This window comes from Bison bison, unplaced genomic scaffold, assembly GCF_000754665.1.
Source record: "Bison bison bison isolate TAMUID 2011002044 unplaced genomic scaffold, Bison_UMD1.0 scf7180017864349, whole genome shotgun sequence".
Classification (NCBI taxonomy): Eukaryota; Metazoa; Chordata; class Mammalia; order Artiodactyla; family Bovidae; genus Bison; species Bison bison.
This window is the reverse complement of record NW_011494921.1, coordinates 2,389,352-2,398,816: the sequence shown is the minus strand read 5'-3', so window position 1 is coordinate 2,398,816 and position 9,465 is coordinate 2,389,352. Positions and strand designations below refer to the sequence as shown.

At 43.7% G+C, this 9,465-nt stretch overlaps 1 pseudogene; it reads left to right on the top strand.

Moving 5' to 3' along the window:
* Positions 1-8,535: 8,535 nt before the first annotated feature.
* LOC104999280 lies at positions 8,536-9,173 on the top strand (annotated as a pseudogene).
* The last annotated feature ends 292 nt before the right edge of the window (positions 9,174-9,465 follow it).

Sequence of the window (9,465 nt, the reverse complement as noted above, 5' to 3'; positions counted from 1 at the left end):
ATTCATTCTCCTAGTTAATTATAGAAATTTGTCCTATATTTATGTAAGCAGGGGTGAGTTACATATGTGTGCATCCTAAGTCACTTCAGTCATGTCTGACTCTTTGCAACCCCATGGACTGTAGCCTGCCAGGCTCCTCTGTCCATGGGATTCTCCAGGCAAGAGTGCTGGAGTGGGGTGCCATCGCCTGCTCCCATATACTTGGTTAAGCATCTGAAATAACCTAAATGAATAATGGTAGGGGACTGGCACCAACACTGTAGGTAAGTTTTCTGCAGCCTTGTTGTGCTGAACTATAAACACATATGGGCAGAAGCGGCATCTGGAGAAACACAAGAGAAAGGCCCTGCAGGTGTTTCACTAGGTTAGGCCAACCTTTCATCCGGTAGGTACCTAGTTTATGATCAAGGGTGGGATCACTAAAAAATGTGAAATTCTAGCTTTGTCAACAGAAATCCCTGGATCGTTCATTATTTCAGACCTCAAATTCTGAAAGTACTGAAAGGAAAACAGCCAATCAAAAAAAAAAAAAGGAAAGAACCAAAAATAAATTCAAAAATCCTGTGGAACTAGAGGCTCGTCACTGTGGATGGAAGCCAGTGGATTGGTGTCTTGAGACTGGAGAAGCAGCGGCTCGGTCGCCACGCCTGTTTCCACGTTGATTTTGGAATCCTCTGCATCTTGCAATGTTGCTTTCCTCAGGCATTCTTCAGCCCTACCGGATATCTGTTGCTATCTTGTTCCTTGACGTGACTAAAAAATCTCTAGTCTCAGTCTTTATTAAGTTTAAAGAAGGGACCCAAGAGGCCACAACAAAGAGAGCACAAAGAACCAGCTGTCACCGTCTACCTTGGATTGATATTGAAAGAGAGAGAGGCAGAGACAGAGAACAAAGCCGTGCAAAAGTGAACAAGAGCATTCTGCATCACGTCGACGGCTGGCTGCAACACCAACCCCCTGTCTCCTTTGGGCCACCTCTGAATGGTTTTCACAGTTAATGGGAGAACTGAAGAAATAAATGGCAGAAAATTTAATTGCAGGTGCTAACCCTGAATACAGTACTTAAGGCAAAGAATTTAATCTGATGGCTTCGTGCACTGAACCAAAAAACAAAGAAAACACCATGTGTTTATATTTTAATGATTTTCATTTTTAATTAGTGGCTTCAAAGATTTTTAGCAAACCTGTCTGGCCTCTCAAATATCATATAACTTTAATTACTGTCCAAATTTCTTCAATGTTTTAAAGTTTATTCAGGGCTTGTTCCCCATGGAGTGGCAAACATCTTAGTATATGGTGACTAACTCCATTTGAAAATTTGCGGAAATGCAGAGGTGTCATAAATAAGACTTACATTTTGGTGACTCTGGTTTAAGATTTATTTAAAAGGTAACCATGCTCCCTCGGTGATGGTGACATTTGTGCCACACTCATTTGGTAAAATTCTCCACAGAGATCATTTGTGTTCAACAAAACACATCTGGTATAATCAAAGCTGTATTTTAATGTCTTCGTTTGCAGTATTGTCTCATAACATTGACTTTGGACACTGAGAAAAAAGAAACAGTCCACATTCTTTTTTTTTTTTTTTCCTGTTTCCTCTGACATTTAGTAGTTTGCCATGACTGCAAAATATGACTTTTCATTTCTTTATACATGATGTAGTAGGTCCTCGGCTGGAGACATTTTACATCAGCAAGCTTCCCACTCAAGAAAGAGTAAGAAGAAAGCCACACTGCTGTGGATGTAGGCTCTGGGTCCAGCTAGGTGTCTGAAGGGAAACTTCCATCCTGATGATAGAAATGTCTCCGGCTCTTATATTTGAAGGGAAGACTGATGTGAAAGATCCCAGGTCAGTGGGAACAAAACCATCATTTAAGCTGTGTGGGCAATTCTCACTATGTGATTGGGACACCAATGACTTCACTGGTTGAATAAACAATCACCCAAAGGTCACGTTGCCCCCACAGAAACATGCAGTCAAAGCAATGAAAGCAACAGCCAGTGTGATAGCAGTGACCCTGGTTAAAGAATATAGGGTTTCCCAGGTGGCACTCAGGGTAAATCATCCACCGGCCAACGAAAGAGACACAAGAGATGCGGGTTCGATCACTGGGTTGGGAAGATCCCTTAGAGAAGGAAATGGCAATTCACTCCAGTCTTCTTGCCTGGGAAATCTCATGGACAGAGGAGCCTGGTGGGCTACTGTCCATCAGGTCTCAAAGAATCGGACACAACTTACTGACTGAGCGTGCACACACAGAATCTGAGGCTCTCGTGGCGTGGCTCGAGAGTATTTATCTTGGGAAGTACGGTGGTGACTGACTGTGGCCATTAGCTTTTTCCTGTTGCAATCTTCCTTTTTTCATTCTGTGTGAGATTAATTTGTGACTGAGATTTATTAGCCTAAAGGAGGCTGGGGTTGATGAGATTTTGCTGATATACTGCACAGCACGCACATCAAGTCAAAGAGAAAAGATGAAAGATTGAAATGATAAAGTTGCATTGCTGGCTTGTTGCTGAAGTAATTGAAGTGGCTTGCGTTGTGCTGTGCTGTTGATGGCTAGAAATAAAATATGTACAAATTTATCTAGATCATCCTTCTGAAGAAAGGAACTACAAAATATTTTCCCTCTCTATTTATGTGTTGAGGAAATCTCCCAATTCTTTTTTTGACAGTGATATTGAAGCAAAACGAAAATGAAACCCACTCAGCATAAGCTCCAGAAGTGAAGCCAGCTATTATCCATGGAAATAGGCATAAGGGTTAGCATAGATAATTGAAATATGAGCATAATGTAAAAACAGCCTTTTGTCTATTAGGTGAAACCACAACTCCATATAATTTCTTTTTAATAGAACTGAAATAGCAAAATGAATTCAATTTTTTTTAACCTACCCAACTTGTCGTCTGATGGAGATTCTAATTATCAGTGAAATGCCTTAAAAAATACATACAGAGCAGAATATTTTTAAAAAGGAATAAAGAAGCAAGGGCCATGAAGCACAAGGATTCAGCTCCACAAGTGTGGGGACCTTCAGCTCCTGGACCTGCCCAGCACGCCTGGGGTGTGCTGGCCCCTGAAGGGTACCCAGTGGGCCTTTGCTGAATTAACAAAGTGCACAACCTTCTGCTGTGGAGCAGTGAGCAGTCAGTTCGGATAAGAACACAAGTATTTCCCCGCTGTTGCAAATCATTTGGCCATTAAATGTGCCCCATGGCAATCTGGGGCGTTAGAGGGTGTCCACGGGAACAGGAGCCTGGATGGTGGACCACAGCGCAAGTCTAGTGGGCGCGGCTGTTCCGTGAAGGCAGTATGACCGGGGAAGAAGCAGTTCCCCACACCCACACCTCCAGAGGGCCAGAGACTTCCGAGCTGGGAGACCCTCTGCCTCTGAGGTCCATGATGATCTTCTAGGACCACTCCACCACCTCGATCCTTTAGTTCTTTAGTTACTCAAATATGTAACATGGACAGGTATTACAGGCCCTTCACGTGCGTGCTCAGTCGCTCAGTCGTGTCTGACTCTTTGCAACCCCATGGACTGTAGCCCGCCAGGCTCCTCTGTCCGTGGGATTCTCCAGGCAGGAATACTGGCGTGGGTTGCCGTGCCCTCCTCCAGGGGTCTTCCCCACCCAGGGATGGAACCAACGTCTGTTACGCCTCCTGCACTGGCAGGCGGGTTCTTGACCACGAGCGCCACCGGGGAAGCCCAGGCCCTCACAGAACTGAGCACAGCAGAGTCCAGACGTCACTGTTTTCTCAGCCTTCTTTAACCTAGTATTCTCACGCATGAGAACCAAGGTGTAAATCATCCAGATGCCATAAAAGGCGGGGAAGCACACTCACATACGCACAAATTGAGGGAGATTTGTACAAGCTGACACGTTTCACTGTGGTGAGTGAAGGCTGTGGGAGCTGAGTGCACGTAGGCGCTCCAGCTTCTGGAAGAGGTGCAGGGAGGTCTTTCCTGTCCCAGCGGGAATCATTTCCTTCGCTTCAGCCTGCCCTCCTCAGAACCTTGACAGCAAACCAGTCGCCTCTGTCCCCAAAGCGTGTTCACTTTCAATGCCCCAGGGAAAACCTTAATCCTGAGAAGAATCTACCACAGTTTTAGTTCTCTATTCCAGTTCTCCTCACAGCAGTCTGTGCTTCAAAGCATGCCCCAAACAAAACATACCACCTGTTTCCTGAATGAAGGCTCAGCCGGGCGGCGTTATGGCCCCGCGTTCTCCTAGGACAGCCCCAGATGACAACAGGGGATACCTGAGATCCTTCTCTGCGTAGGTGTCTAGAAGGACCTCAAAGTCCCAAACCGCCCAAGACTAAAGAAGCTTCTCGACAACAGAAGAATGGCTGGAGAGTGCTGGTTCCCGTTCCTGTGCTGTGTGACCTTGGGCTAGTCACCTGATTATCGTGAGGCTCATTCTGTTCATGTGATCAGTGGAAATACAACAGAAACCCCTGTGGAGGTTTCCGCAGTGATTAGCTGTGAGATACATGGCACAAGTAAAGTCCTGGCGCATGCTGCAACTTGGGCCAGCCTTGAAAACATCGTGCTGAGTGACAGACACCAGGTACCAAGACCACACACTCTGATGCCATTCAGATGAACGTGCAGAGTAGAAAAATCTGTGCTGACAGCAAGTAGACTAGTGGCTGCTCGGGGCTGGAGGGGGAGGAGGGGCCCAGCGTTTCTTCTGCAGTGATAATGTTCTGAGACTGACTGTGGCGATGGCTACACAGAGTTAAGAAACTAAAAACTGCGAATTATACAGGTTAAATGGGTGAGTTTTAAATATATGAATTATACTTCAACAAAGCTGTCCTTAAAAAAGTCCTTAGCACAATGCCAGCCATGTATTTAATATTTGAAGAATGTCAGCCATTATCATTTATTAATTCATTCAAAAGGTATTTATTTAGATTCTAATATAATTCTGGCACTTATAATATACCTCAGTTCTTCTTGTTCTTCTTATCATTTGTGTGTCATTTTTACATTTGACATTTTGCATGTCTGTGAAATATGCAAAGATGTTAATAATGCAGGAAAAGTAAAGTTTGACTAAATTGCCTCATTAAAAAGATAAAATTAATTTAGGTGAATAAGTTGTTTTAGATGTAAAGTTTTTACCTGAGAAGTAGTCACTAAAACCTTGGAACCTTATAGGCATCTTAAGAATACCAACAAAATAAAGTCTTAATTTATTCAGAACTAGAGTTAATTTATTTATAGTCAACTTGGAAAGTTTTCTAAATGAGAAATACATAATTTAGTGACAGCAGAGCAATTCTGTTTCTGCAGATTCGAGCATTTCAGATTTAAGAAACACAGAAATGAAATGCTGCATTGACTGGTTTAAGCCCAACAACAAACAAACAAAATCTAAAAGCCATTTCTGAATCTCAGAAGACATAGGACAATTATTCTAAGTAGCTCTGCAAATGCCATCACCCCTACTATATTTTCCATGACTTGCATAAAATAATCAAATTCTACTTCTTTGGCCTTTCTCTCCACCTTCAATCACTCTCATGTCTTCCACCAAAGACTGCAGGTAGTGGACAAAACAATAGATTTTCAACCAAAAATGAAAGAAAAGAGAAGGGGGAAAAGGCTGTAAAAATCTATCTCCAAATGGGAAATTCTTTCACAAAAAAACATTTGCATGTACTTCGGCAAGTGCAGAGATTTAAATGGTGTTGGGCTATGCCAAGCTGGCATGCATGCCCGCTCAAAGCTGGTTGTTTTAACCATAATTGGGACCCTGAGCACAAAAGAGAACAAAGAAGCAAACTAAAAAGACAAAGCAGCCAGCCGCCAGCTTGCCCCCAGTGAATCCTAACTCTATTTTTTATTTCAGATCAGATAGGCGGCTCACTAGAGAGCTCCCTCGACTTTCCAGTAAATTCTCGGAAACCAGGGCCAAATGCAAAGCATTTGAAGGCACCTGTAAAATCCAGTTTCTCCTAGAAATTCACTGACACCTTGGTTGCTGGGGCCAGAACCCAGATGAAAAAGTACATCTGTGCTGATAAAAGATGTTCATTCTAAAATAATGCTCTCCAAGTGTCCTCTCTTTAACTCCGTGGGTCCCTTCACACTGTTTTCTAAACCACCAACAACCACTGAGAAAAAGGAGAAAAATCCCCCTAAAAATATGGTGTCCCAGGAAATAATTTCTTCCTTATAGACATGTTCAGAATTCCTTCCCAGGCAGATTCTGAAGCAAAACAAAGAAACCAAGCAGACAGAAAGTGAGAATCAACTCAAGGTCAAGGGACAAACTGCTCATGAGGATCACACTCATTTCTTTTCTCCTTGAACATATGGCCAACTTACTTAGCCTGCTATACTAACAACAGAGTAAACTTAAATCACTTAAATTCTTTAATAATGATAACAACAATAATAGGAATCACAAGTGAGCTTTGGCTTCTAGGAAGACAAATATTTTTGATTAATTTCCCGTGTTACTGATACAACCATGTCCCTGTAAACAGTACTACATTTATCCTAACACGCTTGTCTTTTTTGAAGTATGTTGTTGTTGTTCAGTCCAACAATCACATTGTCCATGAGATTTCCCAGGCAAGAATTCTGGAGCTGGTTACCATTTCCTTTTCCAGCGGCTCTTCCCCACCCAGGGATCAAACCTGTGTTTCCTGAATTGCCATGAGGGGTTTTTTTTGTTTTGTTTTGTTTTTTACCACTAAGCCACCATGGAGGCCCCTTATTGAAGTGTTGCTATTGTGTCGCTAAGTCGTGTCTGACTCTTTGCAACTCCAAGGACTGTAGCCTGCCAGGCTCCTCTGTTCATGGGGTTCTCCCAGTAAGAATACTGAAGTGGGTTGCCATTTCCTTCTCCACTTATTGAAGTATAGTTGATACATAATATACAGCTGTACATTATAATGATTTACAATTTTTTTAGATTATATTCCATTTACAGTTACTAATAAATATTTGCTATATCCCCTGTGTTGTACAAGATTCTTGACAAGTGCCTTCTTCCTACGGTTTTAACTTTATGATAGCTTGCTAGCTCAACTCAACCTTAAGTTTCTTGAGAAAGTGACTGCTTTTTGTTACTTATGTGTTTTCATTCCCGCTTCCCTCACACAGTGCTGGGCACATAGTGTGGCTTCAGAAATTGCTTCTGAAATATCTGAGTTACTGATGTATAGCTGGTATAATTTTAAGGCAACTTCTTTCAAAAAAAAATGTTAGCTTAAAACCATTAAAAATTTCCATTGATTGATGCCCAAATTATAATTGATAAAGGCTCTTCACTGTGCTTCCCCCTCTCAGGAGGTTTTGAAAGCTGTTGGGAAAGACCTTGATGCTGGGAAAGATTGAAGGCAAAAGGAGAAGAGGGCAGCAAAGGATAAAATGGTTGGATGGCATCACCAATTCAATGGACATGAACTTGGGCAAACTCCAGGAGATAGTGAGGGACAGGCAGGCCTGGCGTGCTGCAGTCCACGGGGTCGCAAAGAGTCGGACATGACTTAGAGGCTGAATAATAACAACAGGAAGAGGGAAAGTCATTCATGGTCATTTTATTCCATTTTGGCAAAACATTTCCTGTTACTTTGGGGACTGTAATGTGATGAGAATATCTAGCTGGTTGACTACCATCCCTTCAATTGCCCACTATTTCCGTTTTACTCCCAGATCCATTTTACTCCCAGAACCCTGCCGTCAAGGGAACCCAGAATGGTGGATAAATATGCAGATACAGGCCTTTCCTCTTTGCTTGCAGTCCAAGGCACTGACAGGGAGCCTGGCGTCAGGATGGAATGCATGCCCTGGGCTCCTGACAATTGCTGGATCCACGCTCTGTCTCTCTCTTTCACATGCTTCATTCTTTGCTTTCTGTTAAGGATATGTATTGACTTTGCAGAACACTGCAGTGAGCTGTAAATGATGCATTTAATGAAAAATCCTTGCCCAGCACTTTGAAAGAGAACACAACAATGTCGGGCGATCATTGCTGGGCAGTGATGGGTGTTGTAATATCACATTCATCTGTTTCACCGGCAAGAGAGACACTCTGATTGGCAATATTTCAAGGATATGTAGTAAGAAAACATCAACTGATATTTTAATCGTATTCATTATTTGCTGTTTCTCCTCTCCCTATCATGGTAATCTTTGATTCTTTAAAGATCGGGGACTTTTATTTCCATCTTAGCTGCACCGAAGTTGTGTGGGCAGTCTGATTCAACGCCAGCACCTGCTAAGAGACGATGATGCTGGGCACGGAAGGCAGGGAGGGGTTCGTGGCGAAAGTCCGGAGCTTGCCTTGGTCTTGCTCGGCAGACGAAGTGCAGCAGTTTTTCTTCAGACTGCAAAATTCAAAATGGGGCTCAAGGTATTCGTTTTATCTACACCAGAGAAGGCAGACAGAGTGGCAAGGCTTTTGTTGAACTTGAATCAGAGGATGAAGTCAAAGTGGCCCTGAAAAAAGACAGAGAAACTATGGGACCCAGATATATTGAAGTATTCAAGTCAAACAATGCTGACATGGATTGGGTGCTAGAGCATACTGGTCCACATAGTCCTGACACGGCCAGTGATGGCTTTGTACGGCTTAGCGGGCTCCCCTTTGGATGCAGCAAGGAAGAAATGGTTCAGTTCTTCGCAGGGTTGGAAATCGTGCCAAATGGGAAAACATTGCATGTGGACTTGCAGCGGAGGAGTACCGGGGAGGCCTTCGTGTGGTTTGCTTCACAGGAAATAGCCGAAATGGCTCTAAAGAAACACAAGGAAAGAATAGGGCGCAGGTACATGGGGATCTTTAAGAGCAGTCGAGCTGAAGTTAGAAGTCACTGTGACCCACCACGAAAACCTACGGCCGTGGTGCGGCCAGGTCCCTGTGACAGACCTGGGGCTGGCGGAGAGCATCACAGCATGAAAGAGGAGCTGGCTTTGGAAGGACGAGGCTTGGTGCTTACGGTGGAGGTTATGGAGGCTATGATCATTATAATGGCTATAATGATGGCTACGGATTTGGGTCAGGTAGATTTGGAAGAGACCTCAATTACTGTTTTTCAGGAACGCCAGATCACAGACACAGGGATGGGGCACTGTGGAACAGGACACGACAGGACACTGCACACATGTGGGGACCACCTCACAGAGCTCCCGAGAATGGCACTTAGAAGTCTTTTTCACCACTCAACCCTATGAGAGTACATACTGAAACTGGTCCTGATGGCAGAGTAACTGGTGAAGCAGATGTCGAGTTTGCAACCCACGAAGATGCTGTGGCAGCTACGTCAAAAGACAAAGCAAATATGCAACCACATGTACAGAACTCTTGATTCTGCAGCAGGAGCAAGCGGTGGTGCTTACGCAAACCAGTCTAGTTATGGCGGCCCGGCCAGCCAGCAGCTGAGCGGTGGTTATGGAGGCGGCTGTGGTGGCCAGAGCAGCATGAGTGGATATGACCAA